The 14937-nt window shown below is 55.6% G+C and overlaps 64 non-coding genes across 64 annotated transcripts; all 64 read left to right on the forward strand.

Moving 5' to 3' along the window:
• The first annotated feature begins 82 nt into the window (after positions 1–82).
• On the forward strand, positions 83–201 carry LOC141120804 (5S ribosomal RNA). Its single transcript, XR_012239957.1, has one exon. It is a non-coding gene; the product is annotated as a 5S ribosomal RNA (ribosomal RNA).
• Positions 202–299: 98 nt separating this feature from the next.
• On the forward strand, positions 300–418 carry LOC141120806 (5S ribosomal RNA). Its single transcript, XR_012239958.1, has one exon. It is a non-coding gene; the product is annotated as a 5S ribosomal RNA (ribosomal RNA).
• Positions 419–517: 99 nt separating this feature from the next.
• Positions 518–636, forward strand: LOC141120807 (5S ribosomal RNA). The gene has a single exon (XR_012239959.1). It is a non-coding gene; the product is annotated as a 5S ribosomal RNA (ribosomal RNA).
• Positions 637–734: 98 nt separating this feature from the next.
• On the forward strand, positions 735–853 carry LOC141120221 (5S ribosomal RNA). Its single transcript, XR_012239548.1, has one exon. It is a non-coding gene; the product is annotated as a 5S ribosomal RNA (ribosomal RNA).
• Positions 854–952: 99 nt separating this feature from the next.
• LOC141120177 (5S ribosomal RNA) lies at positions 953–1071 on the forward strand. The gene has a single exon (XR_012239504.1). It is a non-coding gene; the product is annotated as a 5S ribosomal RNA (ribosomal RNA).
• Positions 1072–1171: 100 nt separating this feature from the next.
• LOC141120808 (5S ribosomal RNA) lies at positions 1172–1290 on the forward strand. Its single transcript, XR_012239960.1, has one exon. It is a non-coding gene; the product is annotated as a 5S ribosomal RNA (ribosomal RNA).
• A 100-nt stretch (positions 1291–1390) lies between these two features.
• Positions 1391–1509, forward strand: LOC141120809 (5S ribosomal RNA). The gene has a single exon (XR_012239961.1). It is a non-coding gene; the product is annotated as a 5S ribosomal RNA (ribosomal RNA).
• A 99-nt stretch (positions 1510–1608) lies between these two features.
• Positions 1609–1727, forward strand: LOC141120811 (5S ribosomal RNA). The gene has a single exon (XR_012239963.1). It is a non-coding gene; the product is annotated as a 5S ribosomal RNA (ribosomal RNA).
• A 98-nt stretch (positions 1728–1825) lies between these two features.
• LOC141120545 (5S ribosomal RNA) lies at positions 1826–1944 on the forward strand. The gene has a single exon (XR_012239861.1). It is a non-coding gene; the product is annotated as a 5S ribosomal RNA (ribosomal RNA).
• A 99-nt stretch (positions 1945–2043) lies between these two features.
• LOC141120223 (5S ribosomal RNA) lies at positions 2044–2162 on the forward strand. Its single transcript, XR_012239550.1, has one exon. It is a non-coding gene; the product is annotated as a 5S ribosomal RNA (ribosomal RNA).
• Positions 2163–2261: 99 nt separating this feature from the next.
• LOC141120572 (5S ribosomal RNA) lies at positions 2262–2380 on the forward strand. The gene has a single exon (XR_012239887.1). It is a non-coding gene; the product is annotated as a 5S ribosomal RNA (ribosomal RNA).
• A 100-nt stretch (positions 2381–2480) lies between these two features.
• LOC141120812 (5S ribosomal RNA) lies at positions 2481–2599 on the forward strand. The gene has a single exon (XR_012239964.1). It is a non-coding gene; the product is annotated as a 5S ribosomal RNA (ribosomal RNA).
• A 100-nt stretch (positions 2600–2699) lies between these two features.
• Positions 2700–2818, forward strand: LOC141120813 (5S ribosomal RNA). The gene has a single exon (XR_012239965.1). It is a non-coding gene; the product is annotated as a 5S ribosomal RNA (ribosomal RNA).
• A 99-nt stretch (positions 2819–2917) lies between these two features.
• LOC141120388 (5S ribosomal RNA) lies at positions 2918–3036 on the forward strand. The gene has a single exon (XR_012239710.1). It is a non-coding gene; the product is annotated as a 5S ribosomal RNA (ribosomal RNA).
• Positions 3037–3134: 98 nt separating this feature from the next.
• LOC141120361 (5S ribosomal RNA) lies at positions 3135–3253 on the forward strand. The gene has a single exon (XR_012239684.1). It is a non-coding gene; the product is annotated as a 5S ribosomal RNA (ribosomal RNA).
• A 99-nt stretch (positions 3254–3352) lies between these two features.
• Positions 3353–3471, forward strand: LOC141120814 (5S ribosomal RNA). The gene has a single exon (XR_012239966.1). It is a non-coding gene; the product is annotated as a 5S ribosomal RNA (ribosomal RNA).
• Positions 3472–3569: 98 nt separating this feature from the next.
• On the forward strand, positions 3570–3688 carry LOC141120560 (5S ribosomal RNA). The gene has a single exon (XR_012239876.1). It is a non-coding gene; the product is annotated as a 5S ribosomal RNA (ribosomal RNA).
• A 99-nt stretch (positions 3689–3787) lies between these two features.
• LOC141119907 (5S ribosomal RNA) lies at positions 3788–3906 on the forward strand. The gene has a single exon (XR_012239240.1). It is a non-coding gene; the product is annotated as a 5S ribosomal RNA (ribosomal RNA).
• A 100-nt stretch (positions 3907–4006) lies between these two features.
• LOC141120134 (5S ribosomal RNA) lies at positions 4007–4125 on the forward strand. The gene has a single exon (XR_012239462.1). It is a non-coding gene; the product is annotated as a 5S ribosomal RNA (ribosomal RNA).
• A 98-nt stretch (positions 4126–4223) lies between these two features.
• LOC141120224 (5S ribosomal RNA) lies at positions 4224–4342 on the forward strand. Its single transcript, XR_012239551.1, has one exon. It is a non-coding gene; the product is annotated as a 5S ribosomal RNA (ribosomal RNA).
• Positions 4343–4441: 99 nt separating this feature from the next.
• Positions 4442–4560, forward strand: LOC141120815 (5S ribosomal RNA). Its single transcript, XR_012239967.1, has one exon. It is a non-coding gene; the product is annotated as a 5S ribosomal RNA (ribosomal RNA).
• Positions 4561–4660: 100 nt separating this feature from the next.
• On the forward strand, positions 4661–4779 carry LOC141120076 (5S ribosomal RNA). The gene has a single exon (XR_012239409.1). It is a non-coding gene; the product is annotated as a 5S ribosomal RNA (ribosomal RNA).
• Positions 4780–4877: 98 nt separating this feature from the next.
• Positions 4878–4996, forward strand: LOC141120816 (5S ribosomal RNA). The gene has a single exon (XR_012239968.1). It is a non-coding gene; the product is annotated as a 5S ribosomal RNA (ribosomal RNA).
• Positions 4997–5095: 99 nt separating this feature from the next.
• Positions 5096–5214, forward strand: LOC141120817 (5S ribosomal RNA). The gene has a single exon (XR_012239969.1). It is a non-coding gene; the product is annotated as a 5S ribosomal RNA (ribosomal RNA).
• Positions 5215–5312: 98 nt separating this feature from the next.
• LOC141120225 (5S ribosomal RNA) lies at positions 5313–5431 on the forward strand. Its single transcript, XR_012239553.1, has one exon. It is a non-coding gene; the product is annotated as a 5S ribosomal RNA (ribosomal RNA).
• A 99-nt stretch (positions 5432–5530) lies between these two features.
• Positions 5531–5649, forward strand: LOC141119908 (5S ribosomal RNA). Its single transcript, XR_012239241.1, has one exon. It is a non-coding gene; the product is annotated as a 5S ribosomal RNA (ribosomal RNA).
• Positions 5650–5749: 100 nt separating this feature from the next.
• LOC141120349 (5S ribosomal RNA) lies at positions 5750–5868 on the forward strand. The gene has a single exon (XR_012239672.1). It is a non-coding gene; the product is annotated as a 5S ribosomal RNA (ribosomal RNA).
• Positions 5869–5966: 98 nt separating this feature from the next.
• On the forward strand, positions 5967–6085 carry LOC141120226 (5S ribosomal RNA). The gene has a single exon (XR_012239554.1). It is a non-coding gene; the product is annotated as a 5S ribosomal RNA (ribosomal RNA).
• A 1076-nt stretch (positions 6086–7161) lies between these two features.
• On the forward strand, positions 7162–7280 carry LOC141119931 (5S ribosomal RNA). The gene has a single exon (XR_012239264.1). It is a non-coding gene; the product is annotated as a 5S ribosomal RNA (ribosomal RNA).
• Positions 7281–7379: 99 nt separating this feature from the next.
• On the forward strand, positions 7380–7498 carry LOC141120818 (5S ribosomal RNA). The gene has a single exon (XR_012239970.1). It is a non-coding gene; the product is annotated as a 5S ribosomal RNA (ribosomal RNA).
• A 98-nt stretch (positions 7499–7596) lies between these two features.
• Positions 7597–7715, forward strand: LOC141120819 (5S ribosomal RNA). The gene has a single exon (XR_012239971.1). It is a non-coding gene; the product is annotated as a 5S ribosomal RNA (ribosomal RNA).
• A 99-nt stretch (positions 7716–7814) lies between these two features.
• LOC141120820 (5S ribosomal RNA) lies at positions 7815–7933 on the forward strand. Its single transcript, XR_012239972.1, has one exon. It is a non-coding gene; the product is annotated as a 5S ribosomal RNA (ribosomal RNA).
• Positions 7934–8031: 98 nt separating this feature from the next.
• LOC141120227 (5S ribosomal RNA) lies at positions 8032–8150 on the forward strand. Its single transcript, XR_012239555.1, has one exon. It is a non-coding gene; the product is annotated as a 5S ribosomal RNA (ribosomal RNA).
• A 99-nt stretch (positions 8151–8249) lies between these two features.
• LOC141120591 (5S ribosomal RNA) lies at positions 8250–8368 on the forward strand. The gene has a single exon (XR_012239904.1). It is a non-coding gene; the product is annotated as a 5S ribosomal RNA (ribosomal RNA).
• A 100-nt stretch (positions 8369–8468) lies between these two features.
• Positions 8469–8587, forward strand: LOC141120823 (5S ribosomal RNA). Its single transcript, XR_012239974.1, has one exon. It is a non-coding gene; the product is annotated as a 5S ribosomal RNA (ribosomal RNA).
• A 100-nt stretch (positions 8588–8687) lies between these two features.
• LOC141119872 (5S ribosomal RNA) lies at positions 8688–8806 on the forward strand. Its single transcript, XR_012239206.1, has one exon. It is a non-coding gene; the product is annotated as a 5S ribosomal RNA (ribosomal RNA).
• Positions 8807–8905: 99 nt separating this feature from the next.
• LOC141120071 (5S ribosomal RNA) lies at positions 8906–9024 on the forward strand. The gene has a single exon (XR_012239404.1). It is a non-coding gene; the product is annotated as a 5S ribosomal RNA (ribosomal RNA).
• Positions 9025–9122: 98 nt separating this feature from the next.
• Positions 9123–9241, forward strand: LOC141120546 (5S ribosomal RNA). Its single transcript, XR_012239862.1, has one exon. It is a non-coding gene; the product is annotated as a 5S ribosomal RNA (ribosomal RNA).
• Positions 9242–9340: 99 nt separating this feature from the next.
• On the forward strand, positions 9341–9459 carry LOC141120824 (5S ribosomal RNA). Its single transcript, XR_012239975.1, has one exon. It is a non-coding gene; the product is annotated as a 5S ribosomal RNA (ribosomal RNA).
• A 98-nt stretch (positions 9460–9557) lies between these two features.
• Positions 9558–9676, forward strand: LOC141120228 (5S ribosomal RNA). The gene has a single exon (XR_012239556.1). It is a non-coding gene; the product is annotated as a 5S ribosomal RNA (ribosomal RNA).
• Positions 9677–9775: 99 nt separating this feature from the next.
• On the forward strand, positions 9776–9894 carry LOC141120229 (5S ribosomal RNA). Its single transcript, XR_012239557.1, has one exon. It is a non-coding gene; the product is annotated as a 5S ribosomal RNA (ribosomal RNA).
• Positions 9895–9994: 100 nt separating this feature from the next.
• On the forward strand, positions 9995–10113 carry LOC141120825 (5S ribosomal RNA). The gene has a single exon (XR_012239976.1). It is a non-coding gene; the product is annotated as a 5S ribosomal RNA (ribosomal RNA).
• A 100-nt stretch (positions 10114–10213) lies between these two features.
• LOC141120826 (5S ribosomal RNA) lies at positions 10214–10332 on the forward strand. The gene has a single exon (XR_012239977.1). It is a non-coding gene; the product is annotated as a 5S ribosomal RNA (ribosomal RNA).
• A 99-nt stretch (positions 10333–10431) lies between these two features.
• LOC141120827 (5S ribosomal RNA) lies at positions 10432–10550 on the forward strand. Its single transcript, XR_012239978.1, has one exon. It is a non-coding gene; the product is annotated as a 5S ribosomal RNA (ribosomal RNA).
• A 98-nt stretch (positions 10551–10648) lies between these two features.
• LOC141120828 (5S ribosomal RNA) lies at positions 10649–10767 on the forward strand. Its single transcript, XR_012239979.1, has one exon. It is a non-coding gene; the product is annotated as a 5S ribosomal RNA (ribosomal RNA).
• A 99-nt stretch (positions 10768–10866) lies between these two features.
• On the forward strand, positions 10867–10985 carry LOC141120018 (5S ribosomal RNA). The gene has a single exon (XR_012239351.1). It is a non-coding gene; the product is annotated as a 5S ribosomal RNA (ribosomal RNA).
• A 98-nt stretch (positions 10986–11083) lies between these two features.
• LOC141119898 (5S ribosomal RNA) lies at positions 11084–11202 on the forward strand. The gene has a single exon (XR_012239231.1). It is a non-coding gene; the product is annotated as a 5S ribosomal RNA (ribosomal RNA).
• A 99-nt stretch (positions 11203–11301) lies between these two features.
• LOC141120829 (5S ribosomal RNA) lies at positions 11302–11420 on the forward strand. Its single transcript, XR_012239980.1, has one exon. It is a non-coding gene; the product is annotated as a 5S ribosomal RNA (ribosomal RNA).
• A 100-nt stretch (positions 11421–11520) lies between these two features.
• LOC141120830 (5S ribosomal RNA) lies at positions 11521–11639 on the forward strand. Its single transcript, XR_012239981.1, has one exon. It is a non-coding gene; the product is annotated as a 5S ribosomal RNA (ribosomal RNA).
• A 100-nt stretch (positions 11640–11739) lies between these two features.
• Positions 11740–11858, forward strand: LOC141120315 (5S ribosomal RNA). The gene has a single exon (XR_012239639.1). It is a non-coding gene; the product is annotated as a 5S ribosomal RNA (ribosomal RNA).
• A 100-nt stretch (positions 11859–11958) lies between these two features.
• LOC141120584 (5S ribosomal RNA) lies at positions 11959–12077 on the forward strand. The gene has a single exon (XR_012239898.1). It is a non-coding gene; the product is annotated as a 5S ribosomal RNA (ribosomal RNA).
• Positions 12078–12176: 99 nt separating this feature from the next.
• LOC141120660 (5S ribosomal RNA) lies at positions 12177–12295 on the forward strand. Its single transcript, XR_012239911.1, has one exon. It is a non-coding gene; the product is annotated as a 5S ribosomal RNA (ribosomal RNA).
• Positions 12296–12393: 98 nt separating this feature from the next.
• Positions 12394–12512, forward strand: LOC141120475 (5S ribosomal RNA). Its single transcript, XR_012239794.1, has one exon. It is a non-coding gene; the product is annotated as a 5S ribosomal RNA (ribosomal RNA).
• Positions 12513–12611: 99 nt separating this feature from the next.
• Positions 12612–12730, forward strand: LOC141120496 (5S ribosomal RNA). Its single transcript, XR_012239814.1, has one exon. It is a non-coding gene; the product is annotated as a 5S ribosomal RNA (ribosomal RNA).
• A 98-nt stretch (positions 12731–12828) lies between these two features.
• On the forward strand, positions 12829–12947 carry LOC141120230 (5S ribosomal RNA). Its single transcript, XR_012239558.1, has one exon. It is a non-coding gene; the product is annotated as a 5S ribosomal RNA (ribosomal RNA).
• A 99-nt stretch (positions 12948–13046) lies between these two features.
• On the forward strand, positions 13047–13165 carry LOC141120550 (5S ribosomal RNA). The gene has a single exon (XR_012239866.1). It is a non-coding gene; the product is annotated as a 5S ribosomal RNA (ribosomal RNA).
• A 100-nt stretch (positions 13166–13265) lies between these two features.
• LOC141120831 (5S ribosomal RNA) lies at positions 13266–13384 on the forward strand. The gene has a single exon (XR_012239982.1). It is a non-coding gene; the product is annotated as a 5S ribosomal RNA (ribosomal RNA).
• Positions 13385–13483: 99 nt separating this feature from the next.
• LOC141120833 (5S ribosomal RNA) lies at positions 13484–13602 on the forward strand. The gene has a single exon (XR_012239983.1). It is a non-coding gene; the product is annotated as a 5S ribosomal RNA (ribosomal RNA).
• A 98-nt stretch (positions 13603–13700) lies between these two features.
• LOC141120074 (5S ribosomal RNA) lies at positions 13701–13819 on the forward strand. Its single transcript, XR_012239407.1, has one exon. It is a non-coding gene; the product is annotated as a 5S ribosomal RNA (ribosomal RNA).
• A 99-nt stretch (positions 13820–13918) lies between these two features.
• LOC141120835 (5S ribosomal RNA) lies at positions 13919–14037 on the forward strand. The gene has a single exon (XR_012239985.1). It is a non-coding gene; the product is annotated as a 5S ribosomal RNA (ribosomal RNA).
• A 98-nt stretch (positions 14038–14135) lies between these two features.
• Positions 14136–14254, forward strand: LOC141120836 (5S ribosomal RNA). Its single transcript, XR_012239986.1, has one exon. It is a non-coding gene; the product is annotated as a 5S ribosomal RNA (ribosomal RNA).
• A 100-nt stretch (positions 14255–14354) lies between these two features.
• LOC141117880 (5S ribosomal RNA) lies at positions 14355–14473 on the forward strand. Its single transcript, XR_012237273.1, has one exon. It is a non-coding gene; the product is annotated as a 5S ribosomal RNA (ribosomal RNA).
• Positions 14474–14572: 99 nt separating this feature from the next.
• LOC141120837 (5S ribosomal RNA) lies at positions 14573–14691 on the forward strand. The gene has a single exon (XR_012239987.1). It is a non-coding gene; the product is annotated as a 5S ribosomal RNA (ribosomal RNA).
• A 98-nt stretch (positions 14692–14789) lies between these two features.
• LOC141120232 (5S ribosomal RNA) lies at positions 14790–14908 on the forward strand. The gene has a single exon (XR_012239559.1). It is a non-coding gene; the product is annotated as a 5S ribosomal RNA (ribosomal RNA).
• The last annotated feature ends 29 nt before the right edge of the window (positions 14909–14937 follow it).

Here is a 14937-nt window from a genome sequence, read left to right on the forward strand (position 1 = left end):
TCTGGACTTGCCCTGTTTTTTTTCCTCGTTTCCCATCTTGGCGCCGCCAAGGTCAAGAGGGTTGAGCGTGCCGTTAGAGATCGCCTACGGCCACATCACCCTGAAAGCGCCCGATCTCGTCTGATCTCGGAGGCTAAGCAGGGTCGGGCCTGGTTAGTACCTGGATGGGAGACCGCCTGGGAATACCAGGTGCCGTAGGCTTCTTTTTTTCTTGGAGTTCTGGACTTGCCCTGTTTTTTTCCTCGTTTCCCATCTTGGTGCCGCCAAAGTCAAGAGGGTTGAGCGTGCCGTAAAAGATCGCCTACGGCCACATCACCCTGAAAGCGCCCGATCTCGTCTGATCTCGGAGGCTAAGCAGGGTCGGGCCTGGTTAGTACCTGGATGGGAGACCGCCTGGGAATACCAGGTGCCGTAGGCTTCTTTTTTTCTTGGATTTCTGGACTTGCCCTGTTTTTTTTCCTCGTTTCCCATCTTGGCGCCGCCAAGGTCAAGAGGGTTGAGCGTGCCGTTAGAGATCGCCTACGGCCACATCACCCTGAAAGCGCCCGATCTCGTCTGATCTCGGAGGCTAAGCAGGGTCGGGCCTGGTTAGTACCTGGATGGGAGACCGCCTGGGAATACCAGGTGCCGTAGGCTTCTTTTTTTCTTGGAGTTCTGGACTTGCCCTGTTTTTTTCCTCGTTTCCCATCTTGGTGCCGCCAAAGTCAAGAGGGTTGAGCGTGCCGTAAGAGATCGCCTACGGCCACATCACCCTGAAAGCGCCCGATCTCGTCTGATCTTGGAGGCTAAGCAGGGTCGGGCCTGGTTAGTACCTGGATGGGAGACCGCCTGGGAATACCAGGTGCCGTAGGCTTCTTTTTTTTGGGGGAGTTCTGGACTTGCCCTGTTTTTTTCCTCGTTTCCCATCTTGGCGCCGCCAAGGTCAAGAGGGTTGAGCGTGCCGTTAGAGATCGCCTACGGCCACATCACCCTGAAAGCGCCCGATCTCGTCTGATCTCGGAGGCTAAGCAGGGTCGGGCCTGGTTAGTACCTGGACGGGAGACCGCCTGGGAATACCAGGTGCCGTAGGCTTTTTTTTTTTGGGGAAGTTCTGGACTTGCCCTGTTTTTTTTCCTCGTTTCCCATCTTGGCGCCGCCAAGGTCAAGAGGGTTGAGCGTGCCGTTAGAGATCGCCTACGGCCACATCACCCTGAAAGCGCCCGATCTCGTCTGATCTCGGAGGCTAAGCAGGGTCGGGCCTGGTTAGTACCTGGATGGGAGACCGCCTGGGAATACCAGGTGCCGTAGGCTTCTTTTTTTGGGGGGCGTTCTGGACTTGCCCTGTTTTTTTTCCTCGTTTCCCATCTTGGCGCCGCCAAGGTCAAGAGGGTTGAGCGTGCCATAAGAGATCGCCTACGGCCACATCACCCTGAAAGCGCCCGATCTCGTCTGATCTCGGAGGCTAAGCAGGGTCGGGCCTGGTTAGTACCTGGATGGGAGACCGCCTGGGAATACCAGGTGCCGTAGGCTTCTTTTTTTCTTGGATTTCTGGACTTGCCCTGTTTTTTTTCCTCGTTTCCCATCTTGGCGCCGCCAAGGTCAAGAGGGTTGAGCGTGCTGTTAGAGATCGCCTACGGCCACATCACCCTGAAAGCGCCCGATCTCGTCTGATCTCGGAGGCTAAGCAGGGTCGGGCCTGGTTAGTACCTGGATGGGAGACCGCCTGGGAATACCAGGTGCCGTAGGCTTCTTTTTTTCTTGGAGTTCTGGACTTGCCCTGTTTTTTTCCTCGTTTCCCATGTTGGTGCCGCCAAAGTCAAGAGGGTTGAGCGTGCCGTAAGAGATCGCCTACGGCCACATCACCCTGAAAGCGCCCGATCTCGTCTGATCTCGGAGGCTAAGCAGGGTCGGGCCTGTTTAGTACCTGGATGGGAGACCGCCTGGGACTACCAGGTGCCGTAGGCTTCTTTTTTTCTTGGATTTCTGGACTTGCCCTGTTTTTTTTCCTCGTTTCCCATCTTGGCGCCCCCAAGGTCAAGAGGGTTGAGCGTGCCGTAAGAGATCGCCTACGGCCACATCACCCTGAAAGCGCCCGATCTCGTCTGATCTTGGAGGCTAAGCAGGGTCGGGCCTGGTTAGTACCTGGATGGGAGACCGCCTGGGAATACCAGGTGCCGTAGGCTTCTTTTTTTTGGGGGAGTTCTGGACTTGCCTTGTTTTTTTCCTCGTTTCCCATCTTGGCGCCGCCAAGGTCAAGAGGGTTGAGCGTGCCGTTAGAGATCGCCTACGGCCACATCACCCTGAAAGCGCCCAATCTCGTCTGATCTCGGAGGCTAAGCAGGGTCGCGCCTGGTTAGTACCTGGATGGGAGACCGCCTGGGAATGCCAGGTGCCGTAGGCTTCTTTTTTTTGGGGGAGTTCTGGACTTGCCCTGTTTTTTTTCCTCGTTTCCCATCTTGGCGCCGCCAAGGTCAAGAGGGTTGAGCGTGCCGTTAGAGATCGCCTACGGCCACATCACCCTGAAAGCGCCCGATCTCGTCTGATCTCGGAGGCTAAGCAGGGTCGGGCCTGGTTAGTACCTGGATGGGAGACCGCCTGGGAATACCAGGTGCCGTAGGCTTCTTTTTTTGGGGGGCGTTCTGGACTTGCCCTGTTTTTTTTCCTCGTTTCCCATCTTGGCGCCGCCAAGGTCAAGAGGGTTGAGCGTGCCGTTAGAGATCGCCTACGGCCACATCACCCTGAAAGCGCCCGATCTCGTCTGATCTCGGAGGCTAAGCAGGGTCGGGCCTGGTTAGTACCTGGATGGGAGACCGCCTGGGAATACCAGGTGCCGTAGGCTTCTTTTTTTCTTGGATTTCTGGACTTGCCCTGTTTTTTTTCCTCGTTTCCCATCTTGGCGCCGCCAAGGTCAAGAGGGTTGAGCGTGCCGCTAGAGATCGCCTACAGCCACATCACCCTGAAAGCGCCCGATCTCGTCTGATCTCGGAGGCTAAGCAGGGTCGGGCCTGGTTAGTACCTGGATGGGAGACCGCCTGGGAATACCAGGTGCCGTAGGCTTCTTTTTTTCTTGGAGTTCTGGACTTGCCCTGTTTTTTTCCTCGTTTCCCATCTTGGTGCCGCCAAAGTCAAGAGGGTTGAGCGTGCCGTAAGAGATCGCCTACGGCCACATCACCCTGAAAGCGCCCGATCTCGTCTGATCTCGGAGGCTAAGCAGGGTCAGGCCTGGTTAGTACCTGGATGGGAGACCGCCTGGGAATACCAGGTGCCGTAGGCTTCTTTTTTTCTTGGATTTCTGGACTTGCCCTGTTTTTTTTCCTCGTTTCCCATCTTGGCGCCGCCAAGGTCAAGAGGGTTGAGCGTGCCGTTAGAGATCGCCTACGGCCACATCACCCTGAAAGCGCCCGATCTCGTCTGATCTCGGAGGCTAAGCAGGGTCGGGCCTGGTTAGTACCTGGATGGGAGACCGCCTGGGAATACCAGGTGCCGTAGGCTTCTTTTTTTCTTGGAGTTCTGGACTTGCCCTGTTTTTTTCCTCGTTTCCCATCTTGGTGCCGCCAAAGTCAAGAGGGTTGAGCGTGCCGTAAGAGATCGCCTAAGGCCACATCACCCTGAAAGCGCCCGATCTCGTCTGATCTTGGAGGCTAAGCAGGGTCGGGCCTGGTTAGTACCTGGATGGGAGACCGCCTGGGAATACCAGGTGCCGTAGGCTTCTTTTTTTTGGGGGAGTTCTGGACTGGCCCTGTTTTTTTCCTCGTTTCCCATCTTGGCGCCGCCAAGGTCAAGAGGGTTGAGCGTGCCGTTAGAGATCGCCTACGGCCACATCACCCTGAAAGCGCCCGATCTCGTTTGATCTCGGAGGCTAAGCAGGGTCGGGCCTGGTTAGTACCTGGATGGGAGACCGCCTGGGAATACCAGGTGCCGTAGGCTTCTTTTTTTTGGGGGAGTTCTGGACTTGCCCTGTTTTTTTTCCTCGTTTCCCATCTTGGCGCCGCCAAGGTCAAGAGGGTTGAGCGTGCCGTTAGAGATCACCTACGGCCACATCACCCTGAAAGCGCCCGATCTCGTCTGATCTCGGAGGCTAAGCAGGGTCGGGCCTGGTTAGTACCTGGATGGGAGACCGCCTGGGAATACCAGGTGCCGTAGGCTTCTTTTTTTCTTGGAGTTCTGGACTTGCCCTGTTTTTTTCCTCGTTTCCCATCTTGGTGCCGCCAAAGTCAAGAGGGTTGAGCGTGTCGTAAGAGATCGCCTACGGCCACATCACCCTGAAAGCGCCCGATCTCGTCTGATCTTGGAGGCTAAGCAGGGTCGGGCCTGGTTAGTACCTGGATGGGAGACCGCCTGGGAATACCAGGTGCCGTAGGCTTCTTTTTTTTGGGGGAGTTCTGGACTTGCCCTGTTTTTTTCCTCGTTTCCCATCTTGGCGCCGCCAAGGTCAAGAGGGTTGAGCGTGCCGTTAGAGATCGCCTACGGCCACATCACCCTGAAAGCGCCCGATCTCGTCTGATCTCGGAGGCTAAGCAGGGTCGGGCCTGGTTAGTACCTGGATGGGAGACCGCCTGGGAATACCAGGTGCCGTAGGCTTCTTTTTTTTCTTGGATTTCTGGACTTGCCCTGTTTTTTTTCCTCGTTTCCCATCTTGGCGCCGCCAAGGTCAAGAGGGTTGAGCGTGCCGTTAGAGATCGCCTACGGCCACATCACCCTGAAAGCGCCCGATCTCGTCTGATCTCGGAGGCTAAGCAGGGTCGGGCCTGGTTAGTACCTGGATGGGAGACCGCCTAGGAATACCAGGTGCCGTAGGCTTCTTTTTTTCTTGGAGTTCTGGACTTGCCCTGTTTTTTTCCTCGTTTCCCATCTTGGTGCCGCCAAAGTCAAGAGGGTTGAGCGTGCCGTAAGAGATCGCCTACGGCCACATCACCCTGAAAGCGCCCGATCTCGTCTGATCTCGGAGGCTAAGCAGGGTCGGGCCTGGTTAGTACCTGGATGGGAGACCGCCTGGGAATACCAGGTGCCGTAGGCTTCTTTTTTTCTTGGATTTCTGGACTTGCCCTGTTTTTTTTCCTCGTTTCCCATCTTGGCGCCGCCAAGGTCAAGAGGGTTGAGCGTGCCGTTAGAGATCGCCTACGGCCACATCACCCTGAAAGCGCCCGATCTCGTCTGATCTCGGAGGCTAAGCAGGGTCGGGCCTGGTTAGTACCTGGATGGGAGACCGCCTGGGAATACCAGGTGCCGTAGGCTTCTTTTTTTCTTGGAGTTCTGGACTTGCCCTGTTTTTTTCCTCGTTTCCCATCTTGGTGCCGCCAAAGTCAAGAGGGTTGAGCGTGCCGTAAGAGATCGCCTACGGCCACATCACCCTGAAAGCGCCCGATCTCGTCTGATCTTGGAGGCTAAGCAGGGTCGGGCCTGGTTAGTACCTGGATGGGAGACCGCCTGGGAATACCAGGTGCCGTAGGCTTCTTTTTTTTGGGGGAGTTCTGGACTTGCCCTGTTTTTTTCCTCGTTTCCCATCTTGGCGCCGCCAAGGTCAAGAGGGTTGAGCGTGCCGTTAGAGATCGCCTACGGCCACATCACCCTGAAAGCGCCCGATCTCGTTTGATCTCGGAGGCTAAGCAGGGTCGGGCCTGGTTAGTACCTGGATGGGAGACCGCCTGGGAATACCAGGTGCCGTAGGCTTCTTTTTTTTGGGGGAGTTCTGGACTTGCCCTGTTTTTTTTCCTCGTTTCCCATCTTGGCGCCGCCAAGGTCAAGAGGGTTGAGCGTGCCGTTAGAGATCGCCTACGGCCACATCACCCTGAAAGCGCCCGATCTCGTCTGATCTCGGAGGCTAAGCAGTGTCGGGCCTGGTTAGTACCTGGATGGGAGACCGCCTGGGAATACCAGGTGCCGTAGGCTTCTTTTTTTCTTGGAGTTCTGGACTTGCCCTGTTTTTTTCCTCGTTTCCCATCTTGGTGCCGCCAAAGTCAAGAGGGTTGAGCGTGCCGTAAGAGATCGCCTACGGCCACATCACCCTGAAAGCGCCCGATCTCGTCTGATCTTGGAGGCTAAGCAGGGTCGGGCCTGGTTAGTACCTGGATGGGAGACCGCCTGGGAATACCAGGTGCCGTAGGCTTCTTTTTTTTGGGGGAGTTCTGGACTTGCCCTGTTTTTTTCCTCGTTTCCCATCTTGGCGCCGCCAAGGTCAAGAGGGTTGAGCGTGCCGTTAGAGATCGCCTACGGCCACATCACCCTGAAAGCGCCCGATCTCGTCTGATCTCGGAGGCTAAGCAGGGTCGGGCCTGGTTAGTACTGTTGTGGAAAATGTTATATTAATGTGTTGTCATAAATCTCCCAGTGTGTCTGATCAACCACAGCCCGTTCTAAAGAACTGGCTGAGGCAGATCGACGCTGGCTGAGACCTGTTAGGTAGTGGAAAACTTCCTGGTGTTTGGAGAGAAGTGTTTGCGGAGAGAGGACATGTCCGCCAGCAAAGGGCCCCTGTGCAATGCACAGAACGATCGTCTGGTGGGGATGCGTTCACTCTGCAAAGACATTATCGGTTTAGAGGTGTTTTGCTCTTGTCACCCCTGGTGTGCCTGATCAACATGTTTGGGGTGCCATGATCTACATCTGCAGATAATCTCTCATCCATGCACGAGGAACTTTAGTCATCGTCATTTAGTATATTGTATCATGTCCTGTAGTCATTGTTCATTGGTTGTTTTGTACTCTGTTGTTAAATCCTTATATGGTCACTTACATCCTGTGAGGTCACACCCTGTGAAGGAAACGATTGGCTGTTGGGGCCAGGGCTTCCTGTTTGTGATTGCTTTTGTGGTCTTTTGAATAAAGGAGGCAGACAGAGCTGTAAAGGGCAGTCTTGCTGAGATGAGAATGTAAGAACCATGTGTTTTGTCTTGTTGGATGGATGGGGCACACACCAGAGGATGGATACGATCAAAAGGTGAGATGCACTGGTATTATATCATTAGACGAAATTGCTATTATGATTAGAAACAGGAGATTTGGCTGTGTGCTTTGCGTGCAACCAAATTTCTCTAACAGTACCTGGATGGGAGACCGCCTGGGAATACCAGGTGCCGTAGGCTTCTTTTTTTGGGGGGCGTTCTGGACTTGCCCTGTTTTTTTTCCTCGTTTCCCATCTTGGCGCTGCCAAGGTCAAGAGGGTTGAGCGTGCGGTTAGAGATCGCCTACGGCCACATCACCCTGAAAGCGCCCGATCTCGTCTGATCTCGGAGGCTAAGCAGGGTTGGGCTTGGTTAGTACCTGGATGGGAGACCGCCTGGGAATACCAGGTGCCGTAGGCTTCTTTTTTTCTTGGATTTCTGGACTTGCCCTGTTTTTTTTCCTCGTTTCCCATCTTGGCGCCGCCAAGGTCAAGAGGGTTGAGCGTGCCGTTAGAGATCGCCTACGGCCACATCACCCTGAAAGCGCCCGATCTCGTCTGATCTCGGAGGCTAAGCAGGGTCGGGCCTGGTTAGTACCTGGATGGGAGACCGCCTGGGAATACCAGGTGCCGTAGGCTTCTTTTTTTCTTGGAGTTCTGGACTTGCCCTGTTTTTTTCCTCGTTTCCCATCTTGGTGCCGCCAAAGTCAAGAGGGTTGAGCGTGCCGTAAGAGATCGCCTACGGCCACATCACCCTGAAAGCGCCCGATCTCGTCTGATCTCGGAGGCTAAGCAGGGTCGGGCCTGGTTAGTACCTGGATGGGAGACCGCCTGGGAATACCAGGTGCCGTAGGCTTCTTTTTTTCTTGGATTTCTGGACTTGCCCTGTTTTTTTTCCTCGTTTCCCATCTTGGCGCCGCCAAGGTCAAGAGGGTTGAGCGTGCCGTTAGAGATCGCCTACGGCCACATCACCCTGAAAGCGCCCGATCTCGTCTGATCTCGGAGGCTAAGCAGGGTCGGGCCTGGTTAGTACCTGGATGGGAGACCGCCTGGGAATACCAGGTGCCGTAGGCTTCTTTTTTTCTTGGAGTTCTGGACTTGCCCTGTTTTTTTCCTCGTTTCCCATCTTGGTGCCGCCAAAGTCAAGAGGGTTGAGCGTACCGTAAGAGATCGCCTACGGCCACATCACCCTGAAAGCGCCCGATCTCGTCTGATCTTGGAGGCTAAGCAGGGTCGGGCCTGGTTAGTACCTGGATGGGAGACCGCCTGGGAATACCAGGTGCCGTAGGCTTCTTTTTTTTGGGGGAGTTCTGGACTTGCCCTGTTTTTTTCCTCGTTTCCCATCTTGGCGCCGCCAAGGTCAAGAGGGTTGAGCGTGCCGTTAGAGATCGCCTACGGCCACATCACAATGAAAGCGCCCGATCTCGTCTGATCTCAGAGGCTAAGCAGGGTCGGGCCTGGTTAGTACCTGGATGGGAGACCGCCTGGGAATACCAGGTGCCGTAGGCTTTTTTTTTTTGGGGGAGTTCTGGTCTTGCCCTGTTTTTTTTCCTCGTTTCCCATCTTGGCGCCGCCAAGGTCAAGAGGGTTGAGCGTGCCGTTAGAGATCGCCTACGGCCACATCACCCTGAAAGCGCCCGATCTCGTCTGATCTCGGAGGCTAAGCAGGGTCGGGCCTGGTTAGTACCTGGATGGGAGACCGCCTGGGAATACCAGGTGCCGTAGGCTTCTTTTTTTGGGGGGCGTTCTGGACTTGCCCTGTTTTTTTTCCTCGTTTCCCATCTTGGCGCCGCCAAGGTCAAGAGGGTTGAGCGTGCCGTAAGAGATCGCCTACGGCCACATCACCCTGAAAGCGCCCGATCTCGTCTGATCTCGGAGGCTAAGCAGGGTCGGGCCTGGTTAGTACCTGGATGGGCGACCGCCTGGGAATACCAGGTGCCGTAGGCTTCTTTTTTTCTTGGATTTCTGGACTTGCCCTGTTTTTTTTCCTCGTTTCCCATCTTGGCGCCGCCAAGGTCAAGAGGGTTGAGCGTGCCGTTAGAGATCGCCTACGGCCACATCACCCTGAAAGCGCCCGATCTCGTCTGATCTCGGAGGCTAAGCAGGGTCGAGCCTGGTTAGTACCTGGATGGGAGACCGCCTGGGAATACCAGGTGCCGTAGGCTTCTTTTTTTCTTGGAGTTCTGGACTTGCCCTGTTTTTTTCCTCGTTTCCCATCTTGGTGCCGCCAAAGTCAAGAGGGTTGAGCGTGCCGTAAGAGATCGCCTACGGCCACATCACCCTGAAAGCGCCCGATCTCGTCTGATCTCGGAGGCTAAGCAGGGTCGGGCCTGTTTAGTACCTGGATGGGAGACCGCCTGGGACTACCAGGTGCCGTAGGCTTCTTTTTTTCTTGGATTTCTGGACTTGCCCTGTTTTTTTTCCTCGTTTCCCATCTTGGCGCCGCCAAGGTCAAGAGGGTTGAGCGTGCCGTTAGAGATCGCCTACGGCCACATCACCCTGAAAGCGCCCGATCTCGTCTGATCTCGGAGGCTAAGCAGGGTCGGGCCTGGTTAGTACCTGGATGGGAGACCGCCTGGGAATACCAGGTGCCGTAGGCTTCTTTTTTTCTTGGAGTTCTGGACTTGCCCTGTTTTTTTCCTCGTTTCCCATCTTGGTGCCGCCAAAGTCAAGAGGGTTGAGCGTGCCGTAAGAGGTCGCCTACGGCCACATCACCCTGAAAGCGCCCGATCTCGTCTGATCTTGGAGGCTAAGCAGGGTCGGGCCTGGTTAGTACCTGGATGGGAGACCGCCTGGGAATACCAGGTGCCGTAGGCTTCTTTTTTTTGGGGGAGTTCTGGACTTGCCCTGTTTTTTTCCTCGTTTCCCATCTTGGCGCCGCCAAGGTCAAGAGGGTTGAGCGTGCCGTTAGAGATCGCCTACGGCCACATCACCCTGAAAGCGCCCGATCTCGTCTGATCTTGGAGGCTAAGCAGGGTCGGGCCTGGTTAGTACCTGGATGGGAGACCGCCTGGGAATACCAGGTGCCGTAGGCTTCTTTTTTTTGGGGGAGTTCTGGACTTGCCCTGTTTTTTTTCCTCGTTTCCCATCTTGGCGCCGCCAAGGTCAAGAGGGTTGAGCGTGCCGTTAGAGATCGCCTACGGCCACATCACCCTGAAAGCGCCCGATCTCGTCTGATCTCGGAGGCTAAGCAGGGTCGGGCCTGGTTAGTACCTGGATGGGAGACCGCCTGGGAATACCAGGTGCCGTAGGCTTCTTTTTTTGGGGGGCGTTCTGGACTTGCCCTGTTTTTTTTCCTCGTTTCCCATCTTGGCGCCGCCAAGGTCAAGAGGGTTGAGCGTGCCGTTAGAGATCGCCTACGGCCACATCACCCTGAAAGCGCCCGATCTCGTCTGATCTCGGAGGCTAAGCAGGGTCGGGCCTGGTTAGTACCTGGATGGGAGACCGCCTGGGAATACCAGGTGCCGTAGGCTTCTTTTTTTCTTGGATTTCTGGACTTGCCCTGTTTTTTTTCCTCTTTTCCCATCTTGGCGCCGCCAAGGTCAAGAGGGTTGAGCGTGCCGTTAGAGATCGCCTACGGCCACATCACCCTGAAAGCGCCCGATCTCGTCTGATCTCGGAGGCTAAGCAGGGTCGGGCCTGGTTAGTACCTGGATGGGAGACCGCCTGGGAATACCAGGTGCCGTAGGCTTCTTTTTTTCTTGGAGTTCTGGACTTGCCCTGTTTTTTTCCTCGTTTCCCATCTTGGTGCCGCCAAAGTCAAGAGGGTTGAGCGTGCCGTAAGAGATCGCCTACGGCCACATCACCCTGAAAGCGCCCGATCTCGTCTGATCTCGGAGGCTAAGCAGGGTCGGGCCTGGTTAGTACCTGGATGGGAGACCGCCTGGGAATACCAGGTGCCGTAGGCTTCTTTTTTTCTTGGATTTCTGGACTTGCCCTGTTTTTTTTCCTCGTTTCCCATCTTGGCGCCGCCAAGGTCAAGAGGGTTGAGCGTGCCGTTAGAGATCGCCTACGGCCACATCACCCTGAAAGCGCCCGATCTCGTCTGATCTCGGAGGCTAAGCAGGGTCGGGCCTGGTTAGTACCTGGATGGGAAACCGCCTGGGAATACCAGGTGCCGTAGGCTTCTTTTTTTCTTGGAGTTCTGGACTTGCCCTGTTTTTTTCCTCGTTTCCCATCTTGGTGCCGCCAAAGTCAAGAGGGTTGAGCGTGCCGTAAGAGATCGCCTACGGCCACATCACCCTGAAAGCGCCCGATCTCATCTGATCTTGGAGGCTAAGCAGGGTTGGGCCTGGTTAGTACCTGGATGGGAGACCACCTGGGAATACCAGGTGCCGTAGGCTTCTTTTTTTTGGGGGAGTTCTGGACTTGCCCTGTTTTTTTCCTCGTTTCCCATCTTGGCGCCGCCAAGGTCAAGAGGGTTGAGCGTGCCGTTAGAGATCGCCTACGGCCACATCACCCTGAAAGCGCCCGATCTCGTCTGATCTCGGAGGCTAAGCAGGGTCGGGCCTGGTTAGTACCTGGATGGGAGACCGCCTGGGAATACCAGGTGCCGTAGGCTTCTTTTTTTTGGGGGAGTTCTGGACTTGCCCTGTTTTTTTTCCTCGTTTCCCATCTTGGCGCCACCAAGGTCAAGAGGGTTGAGCGTGCCGTTAGAGATCGCCTACGGCCACATCACCCTGAAAGCGCCCGATCTCGTCTGATCTCGGAGGCTAAGCAGGGTCGGGCCTGGTTAGTACCTGGATGGGAGACCGCCTGGGAATACCAGGTGCCGTAGGCTTCTTTTTTTTGGGGGAGTTCTGGACTTGCCCTGTTTTTTTTCCTCGTTTCCCATCTTGGCGCCGCCAAGGTCAAGAGGGTTGAGCGTGCCGTTAGAGATCGCCTACGGCCACATCACCCTGAAAGCGCCCGATCTTGTCTGATCTCGGAGGCTAAGCAGGGTCGGGCCTGGTTAGTACCTGGATGGGAGACCGCCTGGGAATACCAGGTGCCGTAGGCTTCTTTTTTTGGGGGGCGTTCTGGACTTGCCCTGTTTTTTTTCCTCGTTTCCCATCTTGGCGCCGCCAAGGTCAAGAGGGTTGAGCGTGCCGTTAGAGATCAACTACGGCCACATCACCCTGAAAGCGCCCGATCTTGTCTGATCTCGGAGGCTAAGCAGGGTCGGGCCTGGTTAGTACCTGGATGGGAGACCGCCTGGGAATACCAGGTGCCGTAGCCTTTTTTTTTTCTTGGATTTCTGGACTTGCCCTGTTTTTTTTCCTCGTTTCCCATCTTGGCGCCGCCAAGGTCAAGAGGGTTGAGCGTGCCATTAGAGATCGCCTACGGCCACATCACCCTGAAAGCGCCCGATCTCATCTGATCTCGGAGGCTAAGCAGGGTCGGGCCTGGTTAGTACCTGGATGGGAGACCGCCTGGGAATACCAGGTGCCGTAGGCTTCTTTTTTTCTTGGAGTTCTGGACTTGCCCTGTTTTTTTCCTCGTTTGCCATCTTGGTGCCGCCAAAGTCAAGAGGGTTGAGCGTGCCGTAAGAGATCGCCTATGGCCACATCACCCTGAAAGCGACCGATCTCGTCTGATCTCGGAGGCTAAGCAGGGTCGGGCCTGGTTAGTACCTGGATGGGAGACCGCCTGGGAATACCAGGTGCCGTAGGCTTCTTTTTTTCTTGGATTTCTGGACTTGCCCTGTTTTTTTTCCTCGTTTCCCATCTTGGCGCCGCCAAGGTCAAGAGGGTTGAGCGTGCCGTTAGAGATCGCCTACGGCCACATCACTCTGAAAGCGCCCGATCTCGTCTGATCTCAGAGGCTAAGCAGGGTCGGGCCTGGTTAGTACCTGGATGGGAGACCGCCTGGGAATACCAGGTGCCGTAGGCTTTTTTTTTTCTTGGAGTTCTGGACTTGCCCTGTTTTTTTCCTCGTTTCCCATCTTGGTGCCGCCAAAGTCAAGAGGGTTGAGCGTGCCGTAAGAGATCGCCTACGGCCACATCACCCTGAAAGCGCCCGATCTCGTCTGATCTTGGAGGCTAAGCAGGGTCGGGCCTGGTTAGTACCTGGATGGGAGACCGCCTGGGAATACCAGGTGCCGTAGGCTTCTTTTTTTTGGGGGAGTTCTGGACTTGCCCTGTTTTTTTCCTCGTTTCCCATCTTGGCGCCGCCAAGGTCAAGAGGGTTGAGCGTGCCGTTAGAGATCGCCTACGGCCACATCACCCTGAAAGTGCCCGATCTCGTCTGATCTCGGAGGCTAAGCAGGGTCGGGCCTGGTTAGTACCTGGATGGGAGACCGCCTGGCAATACCAGGTGCCGTAGGCTTCTTTTTTTGGGGGGCGTTCTGGACTTGCCCTGTTTTTTTTCCTCGTTTCCCATCTTGGCGCCGCCAAGGTCAAGAGGGTTGAGCGTGCCGTAAGAGATCGCCTACGGCCACATCACCCTGAAAGCGCCCGATCTCGTCTGATCTCGGAGGCTAAGCAGGGTCGGGCCTGGTTAGTACCTGGATGGGAGACCGCCTGGGAATACCAGGTGCCGTAGGCTTCTTTTTTTCTTGGATTTCTGGACTTGCCCTGTTTTTTTTCCTCGTTTCCCATCTTGGCGCCGCCAAGGTCAAGAGGGTTGAGCGTGCCGTTAGAGATCGCCTACGGCCACATCACCCTGAAAGCGCCCGATCTCGTCTGATCTCGGAGGCTAAGCAGGGTCGGGCCTGGTTAGTACCTGGATGGGAGACCGCCTGGGAATACCAGGTGCCGTAGGCTTCTTTTTTTCTTGGAGTTCTGGACTTGCCCTGTTTTTTTCCTCGTTTCCCATCTTGGTGCCGCCAAAGTCAAGAGGGTTGAGCGTGCCGTAAGAGATCGCCTACGGCCACATCACCCTGAAAGCGCCCGATCTCGTCTGATCTCGGAGGCTAAGCAGGGTCGGGCCTGTTTAGTACCTGGATGGGAGACCGCCTGGGAATACCAGGTGCCGTAGGCTTCTTTTTTTCTTGGATTTCTGGACTTGCCCTGTTTTTTTTCCTCGTTTCCCATCTTGGCGCCGCCAAGGTCAAGAGGGTTGAGCGTGCCGTTAGAGATCGCCTACGGCCACATCACCCTGAAAGCGCCCGATCTCGTCTGATCTCGGAGGCTAAGCAGGGTCGGGCCTGGTTAGTACCTGGATGGGAGACCGCCTGGGAATACCAGGTGCCGTAGGCTTCTTTTTTTCTTGGAGTTCTGGACTTGCCCTGTTTTTTTCCTCGTTTCCCATCTTGGTGCCGCCAAAGTCAAGAGGGTTGAGCGTGCCGTAAGAGATCGCCTACGGCCACATCACCCTGAAAGCGCCCGATCTCGTCTGATCTCGGAGGCTAAGCAGGGTCGGGCCTGGTTAGTACCTGGATGGGAGACCGCCTGGGAATACCAGGTGCCGTAGGCTTCTTTTTTTGGGGGGCGTTCTGGACTTGCCCTGTTTTTTTTCCTCGTTTCCCATCTTGGCGCCGCCAAGGTCAAGAGGGTTGAGCGTGCCGTTAGAGATCGCCTACGGCCACATCACCCTGAAAGCGCCCGATCTCGTCTGATCTCGGAGGCTAAGCAGGGTCGGGCCTGGTTAGTACTTGGATGGGAGACCGCCTGGGAATACCAGGTGCCGTAGGCTTCTTTTTTTCTTGGATTTCTGGACTTGCCCTGTTTTTTTTCCTCGTTTCCCATCTTGGCGCCGCCAAGGTCAAGAGGGTTGAGCGTGCCGTTAGAGATCGCCTACGGCCACATCACCCTGAAAGCGCCCGATCTCGTCTGATCTCGGAGGCTAAGCAGGGTCGGGCCTGGTTAGTACCTGGATGGGAGACCGCCTGGGAATACCAGGTGCCGTAGGCTTCTTTTTTTCTTGGAGTTCTGGACTTGCCCTGTTTTTTTCCTCGTTTCCCATCTTGGTGCCGCCAAAGTCAAGAGGGTTGAGCGTGCCGTAAGAGATCGCCTACGGCCACATCACCCTGAAAGCGCCCGATCTCGTCTGATCTTGGAGGCTAAGCAGGGTCGGGCCTGGTTAGTACCTGGATGGGAGACCGCCTGGGAATACCAGGTGCCGTAGGCTTCTTTTTTTTGGGGGAGTTCTGGACTTGC

This window comes from Aquarana catesbeiana, linkage group LG13 (assembly GCF_042186555.1).
Source record: "Aquarana catesbeiana isolate 2022-GZ linkage group LG13, ASM4218655v1, whole genome shotgun sequence".
In the NCBI taxonomy this organism is placed as follows: domain Eukaryota; kingdom Metazoa; phylum Chordata; class Amphibia; order Anura; family Ranidae; genus Aquarana; species Aquarana catesbeiana.